This window comes from Nelusetta ayraudi, unplaced genomic scaffold (assembly GCF_046127955.1).
Source record: "Nelusetta ayraudi isolate G7.1 ecotype Tasmania unplaced genomic scaffold, CSIRO-AGI_Nayr_v1 ptg000053l, whole genome shotgun sequence".
Taxonomy (NCBI): domain Eukaryota; kingdom Metazoa; phylum Chordata; class Actinopteri; order Tetraodontiformes; family Monacanthidae; genus Nelusetta; species Nelusetta ayraudi.
The window spans coordinates 3,875,796-3,891,796 of NW_027466103.1; the positions used below are offsets into that span (position 1 = coordinate 3,875,796).

The 16,001-nt window shown below is 44.0% G+C and overlaps 1 protein-coding gene and 1 pseudogene across 1 annotated transcript in view; both read right to left on the reverse strand.

Moving 5' to 3' along the window:
* The window catches only part of LOC142896435 (uncharacterized), a 393,522-nt gene that overhangs the window by 49,464 nt on the left and 328,057 nt on the right, over positions 1 to 16,001 (reverse strand). The gene's annotated exons all lie outside the window — the stretch shown is intronic.
* On the reverse strand, positions 4,966 to 15,851 carry LOC142896359 (uncharacterized; annotated as a pseudogene).

Consider the following 16,001-nt stretch of genomic DNA (forward strand, 5'->3'; position numbering starts at 1 on the left):
AACAAAAGGAACACATGGGATTCTTTATTTTGTGTGTTCTGTTTTAAATCGGCGTTTTCAGTTTTCATTGAATTTACAAGTCTTGCATTTAGTAGTTTAACTTAGTTTAAGTTCAGTTGACAGATTTTGAAAATGAAGTTCATTTCATAGTTTAAGCTAAAAACTGGTCCTTTATATCCAGTTCACTTTTGAAGGCCCGTCATTGCCCTCCATCATGACGGCACTCGGGGAATTGTTTTCCAGTATTCAGTTCATAGTTCGTTGACGCGTTCATGAGCGCCACTCTTTGTTTCCGTCAACAACACCGTGACTGTCATGTGATGTAGTGGCAAGAAACCTGCTCAACATGTAGTATCGTTAAAAATGGATGATAGAAAATAATTTTGGATGACACCATCAACACAACACAACGCCGAGTGTTACCTCTTCTCACATGGTTGCGTGGAGGGCTTCTTATGATGACTGTGTGAGTGGCGTCTCTGTTTGATAAAACCGAAATCAAAATTTAAAACCTTGTCGCATAAATCTTCTGCTTCGCAGAGCACTACTTTGGGCTTAGTCATTTTAAGGCCGTCTGTCCGTCACAGCTGCCCTAATTTATCACGTTAATGGTTACAATTGGAAGGCAAGTTCATCAGAGAGCCGCCAAAGCCAAAGACACATAAGCCTTAAACTCACTGCGGGGAGGAGAGAGCGGCGGCAGCGGCGCGTCCACAGGATGTTCTCTCAAACCTCCGGCTCTCCACTTTAATTTCCCAAATGGCTTTGAGGGCAGAGTGGAACTCCCTGCTGACACGGGCTGCCATTCTAAATGGAATTTGTTGTCCTCCTCAAGACCCATTTAAGTTGTCAGCTTGAGAGACTCTGAAAGCACAAAGGGGAGGGAGGTGTTGAAGTGAGACACAGCACCCCCACCCCACCCGACACACACACACACACACACACACACACACACACACACACACACACACACACAATAGAGCACAAAGAGCTTGAGATGTGACGGTGTCACTGGCTCACTCGGGTGTGCAGAAGTTCCACTTTTGTTTTTCACCAAGAAAATGTGACAGAAAATGTATTAGATAACTGGTGACGTTTTTGTGTCATATAACATTTCCATCTATAAAACAGCAGAACGGTAGCAAAGTTTTTGTTGAAACCTGAGCTAAACCTGCCAGATTTCCCCTGCCCATGACTTCATAATGACATCAGCCAGGTTTGAAACTAATTAATGACGCACCAAGCAGACTGCAGCATTTCACGCCTGAGACAGAATATAGCCCGAGTATTCTAAATGAGTGCAGGATGCACCTGTACACTCACTGGCTGTGTGGATTAGCGACTATGTGACAACAAATTAACTTTCACAGAGGAGGACGTGAGAGTGTGACTCCAGCTCTGCAGCTTTCTTTTTGCTTCTCAAAATCCCCCAAATTAACGAGGCAGGCCTGGCACTGAGTCTCCGTCTTCGGCTCAGACCTTGTTGCCTAGTGGACAGTGGACACGTGCACTTCCCTGTTAGCGGTGAGCCAGTGGCGGCGGTGACAGAGGGTCAGGGACAAATACAAAGCGTAGCTCAGACGCTGTGTCATGTAGCGCAGCAGATAAAGCACGAAATTCACTCTGACAGCTGAATTAAGTCTAAACCCACATCTGGCAATTGCTAGGAAATCTGAAGGCGCTCACTGAGCAAAGTAAAGACACACACAGAAAACCAGACACACACACACACACACACACACACACACAAAAAAAAAAAACAACAACCTGTAAAACAAGTTCTCACACTGCTGATTAATCCTGATGCTGCCAGATAAATCTGTCATGTTTTGCAGCGCAACAAGGTTTTAAATCTGGCGAGTCTGGTCGTCTTCCAGCACGGTGACAGCAGCATCTCACTTCACCCAAGAGAGATTTATAAAAGGGAGGAAACAAAAAGTGAACAAGGACTGGGCCACCATTAAGAGGATCATCTCCGCATTTGGCAAGTGGTCTGATGATTCCCGCTGAATGCACCCCCTCATCAAAAAAAACATTTTCCTTACGCTTGTAATAACTTTAGGTCTTTTGTATTGAACACAATCCAGGATGATTTGAACTCAGATATGCAGACAGACAGTGCACAAATAACACCCAACAGCCTAATTGTTAAATCAAGCAGGTTTAATCTCAGAAAACTCTCAGTACGAGCGTGTGTGTGTGTGTGTGTGTGTGTGTTAAAGGCGGAATGGTTCACAAAATCCACGGTTTGGTTCATATCACGGTTTTGTGGTCACGGTTTTCAGTTTTTCAGTTTGCTTCGGTATATGCTGATTGTTAGGAAAGTCAATGGTTTTGTATAGTCAGGTTACAACTGAAAGAGAGGAGGCATTGCTCCTCCCAACATGCATTTGGCAAACTCAGTATTTTCCATTTGAAATTAACGTGCAGAAACTCTCAGTGGCCCCGGAGGTCCATCCATCACTAAGCGCTACATCTCTTTCCTTCCACACTAACAATAAAGTGCGGGAATTACTGTGTTGCTGAAGTGTTTGCAGGAGGGGATTTTATATTGTGGTTCCAGAGTTTAATCATCAAACAAAATCATGCAATATCCACCACGGCATAAGGCTGCATGTCTTTGGCTATGAAATATACCACTCCTATAGTAATGCATTTCGCCCTGTCCAACTCGACACTGTATGGCTGTTTAAAAGCTGCGGGGAGATGAAGTTGTCCTGTCGACCCTCTTCCACTCCTTGTGCTGGCTGATGAAGTCTCCGCATATGAGCTAACATATTAGACTTGTTGCTGTTAGCATAAACAACACATGTTGCAGAATGCTTGCACACTGTCATATTTTTGTCAACAACTTTCTTGCCGCCGTCATCGTAGGTCACTCTAAATGCAGTGTACATGCTTCGCCTCATTAGTACCGCGAGCCGAACCGAGACAGTTGAACCGAACGGTTCGGACCATTTTCATAAGCCATTCCATCCCTACTGTGTGTGTGTGTGTGTGTGTGTCAGCTGCCACATTGGCATTGTCCCCAGTCGGGGGGACGGGGGAGAGATGAGGGAGGACAGGGAGGCCGTCAAACACCTTTGATCAACCAACAGGCTTGGAAGCGACGCTGCACTTCTCCTGCGGCTAATTATCTTAAGTGCGCTGAAGAACAACGGCGAGCCGGCTTGCCAAAGCTGCCCACTGCACCGCCTGCTTATCGCTGGCTGGCGCCCCACAACATTCCACTGCGAGGTCACAGGAGCCGCCGCCGCTGCATTACACCATGTAGTGACCTTTGCAATGACTGGCTTCAACGTCACAAGTCTGACAGCAATGATCTGTTTATTTTTTTTATTAATGGCTTTAGAGGACAGGAGGACATTTTTGCTAATCTTAATTTAAAGGGAAAAGGAAAAACGTCGATCTCTTTATGTAGCTCTCTTCGTGACATTGACGCAGGACGGTTCTTTGAAATGGGCGTTTATTCAGAGACATGGTCTTGGGGCATCGGTGCGTTCACGCCGTGAGAACTGAAACGTAACATAGATAAACATAAAATGCATCTCGAGAAAACAAGAAACACAAAATGGCGCTAGGCGCCAACGTCAAAACGCCACAGACAAACAAATTACCTCGTTGGGCTGCCTGTCATGAACAGAGGATGAATTCTTTAAATTTCAGTGCGAGGATCAAACATACCAAGTATAACTTTAAAAAAAAGAGAAGACACTCGTTGCCGTCGGCAAGGCTACCATGTTGTCTTAGCAGAGTGCACCATCCAGAAACAACAAACTTTGGTTCCTTCTTGTATTTTCACAAAAATGAATTAACTACAACGTGAAATTATATTCTTTACCTTACAATTACTTATTTAATTATTTCTTTATTACGCTGAATAAAACGATGAAACTTATTTATGTAATTAAAATTATGCTTAATACAGAACATTTATAAAACAACATTTACACTAGACGCACATAAACAGTTTTTTGTTATGCACAGACGTATCTGCATCTAATAGTTACACCTGATTTAAAATTCAAGGTGCAGACTTCTCCGCGGCTACACCTGCTAAATATGTTCTCTTTTTCAACAAAGAAAAGTATAGAGACATAAAATTCCAAAGGCGTTTAAAAAAAAAAAAAACATTTATCACAGCAGGGTTCCACTGAAACTATTTCTATTAAGCTGCTTTTTTTTTTTTTTTTGACACTTCTATAAGTATAAGCCAATGATGGCTGAAAGCTTTAGAAAGAGGAAAAAATAGCCAGAGGGGAATTTTACAGCCTCTCAGGAGACTTGAACCTCGCTGCTCCCCGTTCAGGATTTATTTTTAGGATTGTCCAGATGCATTTGTGTTAGTTTTCCTTTCACTAGAAAATGGCCTAAGAAGTCTGCGAGAAACAGATTTGGTTTGTTTTAACATCGCGTTTATAACAAAATACAGAGCGACATTTGTTGTGTTGGCCTGCGATGAAACTGGATCACGAGGGAATAAAACCCAGATCAGATCAGCTGCGCTGAGCAGCCGTCACACTGTTCAAGTGCTTCTCCGGCTCCTGCAGCCTTTGTGCACAGAATCCATCATTACAGGAAACCGATAAGTCCGACCCACATGTGTGGACAAGGATACCATGCAGATTGTGATAACACAGCTACAAAGGTTTTCAGTTGAAGATTCAATCTTCACAAACAATACAAGATAGTCAGTCAATGCCCATTACATGCATACAGAAAAATCTAACCGCTATTGAGGCATCAATATGTCACCATAGAATGCGAATGTTATGGTTGGGAGAAACAAAACAACCAATATTTTGGAGTGAGGTTGTTTTTCCTAACTTGCAATGCAAACAATGCTGTGTCAAGTCTGACACATAACACTACTTTACCTTTAAAGAAACATCTCATGGATGCACTGGGACAACATCATCAGTGATGTGATTACTGGGCTCATCGGGTATTTCGGGTCTTGCAACATCAGATACCCTCCCACCAGGCGACCCAGCCGGGGTGATCAAGTCCCGACTTGCGTCCCCTTGCTGCCCTTTTCAGCCACAACCACCTTGTGGCTTTCTCTGCAGCTTCACTTGCGGATTGGATGGCTCTCTTCTTGGCCGCCCCTGTAACGCCCAACCGGCTGAGTGCTTTGCAGAGAGAGCGTCCTGCAAAGCCTCTGCAGCCAACCTCTATGGGCTCATAGAATGTCCTCCAGTCCCTGCCCCGGCACTCCTCCACTAGTTCCTGGTACTTAGATCGTTTCCTCTCGTTGGCTTCTTCGATCCTTATTTCCCAGGGAACTGTAAGCTCCAGCATGATCAGGTGTTTCGAAGCCTCAGAGGTGATGATCATGTCTGGCCGGAGCGATGTTGCAGCTATGTGCCGGGGGAACCTCAGCTGTTTTCCCAGGTCAACGAGCAGGTGCCAATCAGAAGCTGTGTGGAGGAGGCCTGTTGTTTTCGGTGGACCTGCCTGGGGTCTCTCTCCTGCTTTGATGAAGGGGATTGCTTTCTTCAGAGCGCGATGTTGTTTGCAGCTGCTGATGGCTGAGGCTATAGTCTCCTTGAGCACCTGATCAGGACGCCAACGGTAGCGACGATCAGGCCAGGTCCTTTGGGCAGCTGCTGAGGAGATGTTCTAAGGAGCCTCTTCCGGAGCAAAGGGGTCATGAAGGTGTCTCACTCTTTCCCCACACATGGAGGTTTGCTGAACTGGGGAGGGCATCATACACTGTGTGATGGCGGTTTCTGCCTTACCACTATCTGTTAAGGCACCAAATAATTGATTGCCCTGTCTGCGTGGACATCGCACCTCTTTCCTCCACACGTCTGGTTTCCCACAGTGGTCCCCTGCTGTGCACTGGGCCATCTCCTGTGGCATGACTGCCGTCCCACTCCGAGCCTTTGTTTTACCAGTTGCCCTTCCTGTATCAAACCACCTTTGTTCCTCTTGTCCTTCCCCCTTTTGCCAAACTTGCATAAAACCTAACTGTTCCCTTCTACGACACACACACACCGAGCCTGCCTTGGGTGCGTGTCCGGAGCTCCGTAATAAAACTCTCAGCAGACCCTGGATTCCTCTTGCAGATCTTCATTTTTGCCACCACAACTGCCACTCACCAGGAACTGGACGCGGTGGAAGTCTGCCTGCATGATGTTAGACCAGGTGACTTTACGCTGCAACGTGCCCTCCCACCTAGTCCATGCTCCCTGCTGCCGGAGTCCCACTGCTCTGCCCACTCACTCTTCTTCCAGGCCTGCTCGGGCCTCTTCCTTGAGTAGCTGGTGTCTGTCTCTGCCCTGGGCCTGGCTGACTTGGGTCTTTGGAAAGTATCCCAAGCCTGCTCTTCTGATCGCCACGACCCCCACCAGTGCCTTTTGCCTTAGGCGGGACTCTGCCACCGCCACTGCCTTGGCCGCCTTCCACTTCCTTCCTGTCCTCACTTCAATCCCAGCTGAGGAGACCTTGCAGTCCTTGGAATCCCTGTACTGTAGGGCTTCTCTTGTGCGTGCCACCTTAAATTCTTCAGTAAGCCCACTGAACGGTAGCCGCAAGGTGTTACTTGACCCATACAGGGCAGCGCTGTTGAGGCTGCGAGGGAGACCCAGCCATCTCCGCAGAAAGCTGTTCTTCCTTTCAAACGATTCCACAGTTGTTACTGCGACTGCATACACAAGGAGAGGCCACAAGACTCACAAGGCAAGATGGAATGCTGGTAGATCCAAGCTTTGAATCTGCCAGGCAGGCCGGGCTTGTCCACCTTTATGAGCCACCCTACTAGCTCTTCGGTAGACTTCTGGATGGCAGCAGAGTCTTTCAAGCTAGCGTCAAAGAGCTTCCCCAAGCTCTTGATGGGTTGCTCCGTGATGGATGGGATTGCCATTCCTGAGACTGAAAACCAGAATTTGTCCGCCACCTTCCCCCTCTTCAGTACCATGGACCTTGACTTGGAGGGCTTGAAACTCCTCGCCCATGTCATGAGTCTCTCCAATCCCTGCAAGATCCACCTACTCCCTGGGACTGATGTCGTGGTGATGGTGAGGTCATCCATAGGCTCTTATGGGAGGCTGTCTGTTACGAACCACTTAGGGGGAAATGGTTGGTAACAAAACGGGACCACCAAACAAGTTCCACGAGCAGGTTTCCAAACTTGTGATGTTTTTAATGGTTTAACAAAAATGAATAACAACAACAAGCAACAGCAACAACAGAGGAAGGGCAGCGGGTGGCGCCAAATCAATAACTTAATATAAACAAAGACACCACCCATAAACCTAAAGAAAAAGGCTACAGAAAACAAGGGGAAACTAAACCTCAAAGAAAACCAAAAACTGGCAGGAACTCCCCCCAGTTGATGACGTTGAAGCAGCTGATGATCGGGGAACCACCTGGTGAACGGAGTTAGGAAACACACCCACGCCCCAACATACACACCCAAAATACAGTACCCGTAACACTGCCAAACACCTGATTTAGATAAAGGCCCTCTGCATTCCGCCCCCGCAGCCTTAACCACCATGTTCATTGCCAGGGCAAAAAGGATAACAGAGATAGTACAACCTGTTATTATTGCCTTCTCAAGGCAATGCCAGTCTGACGTGACTGATCCAGAAGAGACCCTGAGCCTGAAGTTATTGAAATAATCCAGGATCAAGTCATTGATCTTGCTAGGAACATGATGGAGGTGTAGTGCTAGCTCAACTAGCTTGTGTGGGATGGACCCGAAACTCAGTCACATGTTGCAGATTTTTCTAAACTCAAACACAACATCACCCAAGTCCTGCTGAAACCTTTGTGTTCAGATGTTTATCTGGCATATTTGTACTGCTTCAAATGAGAATATAGCAGGGGTGTCAAAATCAAATGCACAGTGAGTCAAAATGTAAAATTAGGACTAAGTCATTGGATAACATTGACATTTATTGAAAAAAAATCTTCCACCAGATGAAGGTTATGTCCATATATATATATATATTTAAGTTTTGCTTCAATCTTAATATGGAACAAGCAAAGCTTAATACCATACAATAAATAACTTCATATTGCACAAATGCAAAATCGAATTTCAATTTAAACATAAATAAAATGGAAATAAAAATTGTATGCCTTCTGAATTAAATTTCAACAGTAACCTTTTTCCATGGGTTAATAATAAATATAAAAATAAAATAACAATACACCAATTAAGTTCTAAAATGAACGTCCTGTGCTGATTGACGCTGCCAAAATACCAGCAGAGCATTCTGGGATTTGTAGTATTAGCGGTACGCGTGCTGTATAATACCTCACAGGACAAATACAGTATAATTACACTGCAGGTCAAATTTGGCCTGCAGGCCAGAGTTTGACACCTATGGAGTATAGCATGCTCCTGTCATTTATTCAGCATGCATCTGGTTCGGGGACAGGACGTGTGGAAGAAAGTGAGGGAGTGTTCAGCAGCAGCAAAGTCCACATCTGTTTAGAGGAGAGAAAATCCAGCTCTGCTCCCACCAACCTCACTTTCCCTCATGCGTAGCAGGAGTAACGAGACGTTGTGTAAGTCTTCAAATTTAATTTTCCTTTTTTTCCAACCCTGATTAAGTCAGCAATTAGGGGTCAAATTCCGCTCACCCCTATTATCTAATTTCTGAGCGTGAAGGCCTTTCTAAATAACCTCAACTCGGGGCATCTTAATGAACAGACCACGGAGGGAGACAGTCAGACAAGCTAGAAATAGAATAGTTAATTCAGGGATACAGAAGATGATAATGATAATTCTACGGTGCTGACAGTGACATTGAAAGCCTCATGAGGACAGTTATTCCATTAAAAACACTCAGGAATGAATACATCCTGTCATTCAATGTCTTTGTGAAACACCCCTCGAGGAGAATACAGATGAACACCAACAAGGTCGGAAATGAGTGGATATGTGCAGTTTTTTACACCGATAGCAAGAACAACAACAGCAACAACAGAATAATATGCTAATGTATGTATGTATATATATATACATATATATATATATATATATATATATATATATATATATATAAAAATATGAATATATATGTCAAATGGCTGCAGTAACCTCTGGCAACTTTCGTATCACCACTAAGAGTAAGAGGGTTGAACACAATCAGTATTTTCAGCAAACACATACGAAATAGCTCGCATTTGAAAAGCCTCAGTGCCAAACATGAAGTCCTGCTGAAGGTTAACAAGCAGTATTGTGCATTTCCCCCTTGACGTCATCTTAGTCTTATTAGCACAAACTCAAGAACGCACCTTGACCCCTGGCCTCTCCGGGTCCCTGATGTTCCAATTCATTTTCCTAACGACGAGACTGAAAGGCTGAACTGCAGACCAGGAAATTAATCCATTGCCGTTATCTTTGTTAATGAGATCCAAACTATATTCTGTTTTTCACTGCTGCAACTGCTGCTTCCTGTGGGAATAGTTATGAGGGGCTTCCAATGACCTCATGACATTGTGCGCTCTCCCTTGGATCAGCGCTGAGGATTGTGTGCTGCCAAAATAAAACTGGATCAAACCTTTAGAAGGAAAATTTGTTCATTGGGACGAGAGAACCTTCGGAAGTTTCTGAAGTCGGAACTTAGACTCCTGTGGCTGACGCTATTGTCAAGAGCGCCATGTTCATCATGTAGCCAAACTCCTCCCCTTGCTAATCACCCAACCTTGAGGGCCATCATTCATTCACTGATGGCGGGGGTGAGGGGCAGCACCAGGTGGCTCCAGTTGGCTCCTCTTCCTCCTCCTCATCGCTGTGTTTGCTCGGGTTCGGCTCGGTGGGTGTCCCGCGCTCTCGTCTCGCCTCGTGCCGGATGAATTATTCAGAGGTGATCACGTTCAATGTGGTATAATTAAAACTGTCCGAACACCATAACCCTAGCAGTTCCTTAGCAACTGATAAGAAACGCGGTTCCCTCTTCCCCGACGGCGATGGCTGCCACGTTTTGCATTATCTGGAACAAGACCAAGCGCCCCACAACACCACGTCCAGTGGAATTAGCGCTGTTTGGCGTCGAGTCTACGACCTTAACAACAATTTTCTAATTTGCCGTGTCCTTTGTAAGCAGACGGAGAAGCCTATAGTTGGAAACAGTAGCTTGTGATGAGGTCGTGATGGACGGGGAAAAGAAAACCGATCTGTGCACACTGGGTTTGGGAGCATGAGACCAAGAAGGGAAAAACACAACAAAACCAAAATAAAAAACCCTCTTTGCTGCATTAATCCATAATTCATTCCTCCTTTATAGCTGGCCTGGCTCCTGCATGGCAGGATAGATGGCAGACAAGGAGCCCAGGACGCAAGCTGAGGGAGCGAGGCTCGCTCTCAGTCAGCTGGCGGCTCAGATGGCTGCGGATGGCAGACAAAGCCGAACAGGAGGGAGATTGAGAGGACGGACGAAGGAGCGCGGCTGAAATTTCTGTTTACGCTCTCAGAGCGGCGTCTCGCGGTGAGGTCAGCGTGCGGATTGGGGATATTTTTGGCACAGAGGAATTTGATTTGAGAGATGGGACTCTCTGAGTTGGAGCAGTAAATCAGTCTTTACATTTAGTTTACGAGTGGTTTTCATGGTGCCACTAAGAGTGGTGTGAAAATGTGCCAAAAGTCATTTGGGAGCAGTACTAGGCTGTTTTATATACATCGATGCATCGATCTTAGTAATTTCCAAAATATACTGTCGGTGCTCATGTTTGAAAACAGGTTTTTCATAAGAATTACTTTAGGGTTTCCTTTATAGCCTTCTTAACAAATGTTTGCACATTACAAAACAGCAGCTGAAATTTGTTAGATGTGGAAAAAAAATATATAAACATTCTCTAGATTAAAAAAAATAAATACTGACACCAGTGCTTTGATCTAAAATGTAACTTTTTAGGGGGTAAATGGGAAATTGGGCATTAAATCAAAGTACAACACAGGGAAAAAAAACTCTCAACTTGAGGGAAACTAGGGTGCGGAGTGCAGCAAACCGAGGCCTAAGGCTGGAAAACACAGGTGCGCGTCTTCTGTCCAGCATTTAGCCTACGACTTTAACGCAGCCATCACGACGTGAACTTGCGTCTGAGCTTTTTTCTTCACCTCTTCTCAGTCCATCACTAATCAGGCGTCTGTTTGTAGCAGGTGTTCTAATGGAAGCAGACGTCTCAATTGACACAGGGGTGAATTTCCCGTTTGGACTCTTGTTTTCTGATTAGTCCACCCGAGGAGCCTGCGTTGCTCCGTGCTTGCTCCTGCATTGACATTTAAAGTGTTCTTTCCACTCTGGTGTCGGCGGGAGACGAGACAGTTCATCAATTGGTTGCCTTCCCTTCGATACGGTGTCTGGTGGTGTATTTATTGCTCACCTTGCAGAGTCAGAAAATGATGCATTCTGGGCGCAGGAAGGTTCAGACGCTGATGCTCTTTGATGGAAAATTTGGATTGGAGTGAAAATAGAAAAAAGTGCATTTTATGTTATTTTACAGAATAACAACTGCATGGAAGCTCTTACACTGTTTTTTTCTGTTATCTACAGTTTCAAATAATTATTTCCAAAGGAGTTTTAATATTCATCCGTTTGCTATTCTAACTTACTGCGCCACCGCCTCACAGCAAGAAGGTCGTGGGTTCGATTCCAGGGCCTGGGCCTGGGACCTTTCTGTGTGGAGTTTGCATGTTCTCCCTGTGTCTGCGTGGGTTCTCTCCTGGTTCTCCGGCTGCGATGAACTGGCGACTTGTCCAGAGTGTACCCTGCCTTCGCCCTAAGACAGCTGGGATAGGCTCCAGCAGACCCCCGTGACCCTGAATTGGAAAATGCGGGTATAGAAGATGAATGAATGAATGAATACATATATATGTATATATATATGTATATATATACATATATATGTATGCATATATATATATATACATATATATATATATATATATATATATATACATATATATATATATATGTATATATATGTATATATATATATATATATATATATATATACATGTATATATATATGTACACATATGTATATATGTATATATATACATACGTAAATCTTCTTCAAGTTGACGATGTAAATACCATCACTTTTCCTCTCTCTCTCTCTCTCTCTCTCTACACATATATATATATATGGAGTCATCCATTATTGAAGTGGTTTTGGCTCCATATTCCTTTAGATCGAGCAAGAAGGGGAAAAAAAAGAAGCTTGTGCTACTAGGGTGATTTTATCCAGTGTTTAGTCAGTGGAATGAGTCTGTCTGACAGGGGATTTGTCATGGATGTTGACCATGTGCTGACGCTCCATCACTCCCCGCCGTCTGTGTGGATGGTTGTGACCCACGAGGCCTGGATGGAGACCTTGGACCAACCTGTTCTGAGGAAAACGGCCACACAGGAGCAGGTTGAAGGTCAGGACAGAAATCCAATAATAACGACGGCCAAGACCTTGTCTCCGCACGCCGGCTCCCGCGCCGCCCTTCTCCATATGTCAACAGATCCGCTTTGTGGCAGCGCTGATTGACTGGCGGAGAGAGAGGACGGAAAGGAGCTCTGCGCGCAAAATGTCAAAACCCACCGGTGTGATTGACTCACCTTGAGCCCCGCAATTCAAACAGACGGAAATAACAATGATTCTTTCCTAAACAGAAAGATTCGACTCAACCCAACAGGAAATTTTCACATTTCTTTGCAGCATCTTAAAGGTGCCCTAACCCTAACCCATTGACATTTCTCACCTTTCACTAACTTCCGTCCCCAATGGTTGCTGTTGCTATTAGTGACGCACGAAAGAATTTCAACCGATACTGATTACCGATAATTTCCTGCTTCTCATGGCCGATACCGACAAATTCATATTTTTTAGATTTAATACAATGCAGTTTGTGCAGGATGCGGTGATGGAAAACCAATATTTTAGTTGCTGTGGCCTATGTATAACAGCAAACAAAAGTTTGTTGCTCTTCAAATATTTTATATATTTTTCATGTCATCACAGAAATATTACAGAGCAAAAAACTCAATTTCTACAAAAAAGTGATACCCTTGAATTGTTGAACAGAACAATGGCTTATCTGTGAAGGTATTTGTGGAGGTAGGTCAAGTATTTTTCAAATATAAAATTATATGCATTGACATATGTCAACCTCAATTACAAAATTGTTACCAAATAAATAAAACAAAGTGCATCCTCAAAAATAAAGTGAATTTTCAACCACAGGTTTACAGAATTAAGAATGCTTTGACTTCATTTAGTTCAAAATAATAATAATAATAATAAAAAAAAACTCAATGATTGAATATAGAGTGCAGGGAGGGACACATCTGAGAGGAAGCGGCGACTTGGAGGAGTGTAGTGTTCCCTTTTGCGAGGGGCGGTCCTGTAGCAGTATAGAAGCAGGCCAGCAGATGGCAGTATACCTACATTTGCCGTTGTCACTGGTACCGGTGCCGGCCCAATTCACAGCTCGACTGTCCCAAATGTGCGTTTGCCCACTGGGAACTGCAGCGTATGTCCGATGGCCAGTCCATCCCTGATGACAGTGTTTAAATGTCTGCTGAATGAGGACATCGACCATCCGTGTTGTTGTTTTAGCTTTAGCACCATTAGTTTTAGCACCATTAGCTTTAGCACCATTAGCGGGCAAGGCTCGGGTCCTGCTATAAAACTCAGCCTGCAAACGTTTCCCGTTTTATTAATTCACGTTTCATTAATTTATCAGTTCTTTTTTTGGAAAGAATGACGTATTTGACCGATAAAAAATGACGTCATTTCCCCCCCGAATAAGCCGATATTTTATCAGTCCGATAAATATCTTGCATCCCTAGTTGCTATGCCTTGTAAGCTTGCATTTCATTCACATGGCATGCCACGTCCTAAATGTGATTGTAGCTTATATTAAGAACTAAAGCTAATGGAACAGTAGCCACATAATGTTACTAGTGTTTGCAAAACATGGCAAAAAGACATAGTAAGTCTTTCGTGATGATGTTTTGCTAACTAGGCAAACAAATGGGGTTGGTTAGGTGTATTGATAATATTTGAGTTTGAAGGCCCTCCGTAGTTCACTGGCAAGTTTGGCAGAGGGAGTGTGAGTGAATGAGCGCTGCAATCTTAAATCTGACCACTTGTTGTCAGTGTTTTTTCTCATTTTTTTCCACAGTTTTTTTTTTCCAATTTTACACAATATACCTTTAAGGGAGTGCGGAATGTTTGACGGTTATTACAGGGTGGAAATCCAACCCCTGTTTCTGCAGGATGCTGTCGTGCAGATGAGCATAACTCTGTTTTATTTTTTTTTGGTTTGACATTTAAAAGTGGAGTCATTCCCAAAGGAAAACATCTTCCCAGTGTGAATGCAAGATTAAATAAATCTGGGCATTCACACGATATCAAGTGATCCAATTTTTTCACTGTATTTTGTAGTATCTAACTTTCTATTGCTCATTGCCAGGATTTCTTCTGCATGTATTTTTTTTTTTTTTTTTTTTTTTTTTTTAACTCTGGTACATTTTAGTTCTCTTCAAAGTGCATCACAAACACAACAACTAATGAACGACCCTTTACTCGTAGTCAGTGTTGAAGTCAATTCCTTGCGCGGAGAAAACAAGCTTGCGTCCCCGGCCAAGACATCAACAGTCTGTTAAGCGCTCACCCTGCAGTGTAAAACAGTCTCTGCAGGAATAGCAACATACGGCTTGGCAAGAACATCAAGTCTCTTGAAACAGGCTTTTTTTCTGGCTTTGGCCACCAGCGAGGTGCATTTTGATAAGAAAAAATGGCCCAGTTCCACATGTAATTTTAGTCCATTGTATTCTAAACTAGAGATGTATACCATGTACCGTATTTCCTTGTACCAGTACCTAATTAGAACGATACCAGGGTACCGTTAACATTCTGGATAAACGATACCGTTTGCGGTTTGTTTTTTTTTTTTACTTTTTTGTCTCGTAATTAAGACACTGCCACCGTCGATAGGTGATGACACTGACGTAGCGCCTCTCTCGCTCAAAGCGCTCCGAGGTGTGGGCTCATTTCACCAAAATAAATGACTCTTCGGCTTAATGCAATATTTGTCAGACAGTAGTTGTATCCAAGCGGGGAAACGCCAGCAACCTAATGAAACACTTGCAGTGCAGCCATAGTTTGAAGGTAAGGGGAGTGTGGGGTGTTTGACTGCCTCGACAAAACAGCTAAAATGAACAACAACGGCGACGTCGTGCACATCTCAGTGCCGCCTCCTGGACCCAGCTATGTTTCGTATCCTTTGTCTGCTTCCACATCGTCAAGTCAGGGTAACAATATGAAACTTTGATTTTGTTGGTATTCACTTAAGAGAATACCGCATCCATTTTAGCACCGGCGCTAATATGTTCATCTTGCAGGTGGAAAGAACCAAGCAGCAGCTGCCACCGCCACCTCCACCACAGCTTCACCGATACAGACCCCGTTCACACTCGCCAAAAGACATAAGATGTCTGCACACAAAACTGCTGAATGTCACAAGGACGTTACCACCTTTGTTTTGAAGGATCTACAGCCCTTTGCTACTGTCCAATCAAAGTGATTTAGGTCATTAGTCGGTAGTTGGTCCATATTTGAAGTCAGTGAGCAGTGTTAGCTGTCCTGTCAATGAGATTTCTAATTTTCTATTTTTTTCCCGTATTGATTGTTAGGGAGATGATCACAGCCCTTAATCCAGGTTACACCCATCCTTGCAGAGAAGTGCTGCCAGGCACCCTCCTACCAGCTTGGTAGAGAAGCACCTTTACATTGACTGTTCTTTTTACATATGGCTGTACGTACTGTATTTAGTCTATTGGGTTGTATAATGATGTTGCTGGTGCTCCCCCTTCAATTAACCCTTTAGGCGCCATGGTCGCAAAATTGCGACAAGCGTCATTGCTGAATTAAACAGGCCATAGCGGCAAATATGGCGCTGAAAGTAGTTTCCACTTTACACCAGGAGATGGCAGACACCTGTGGCTTCAATGTGAGCAGCATTTGTAGGGGTGTTTATATTCATA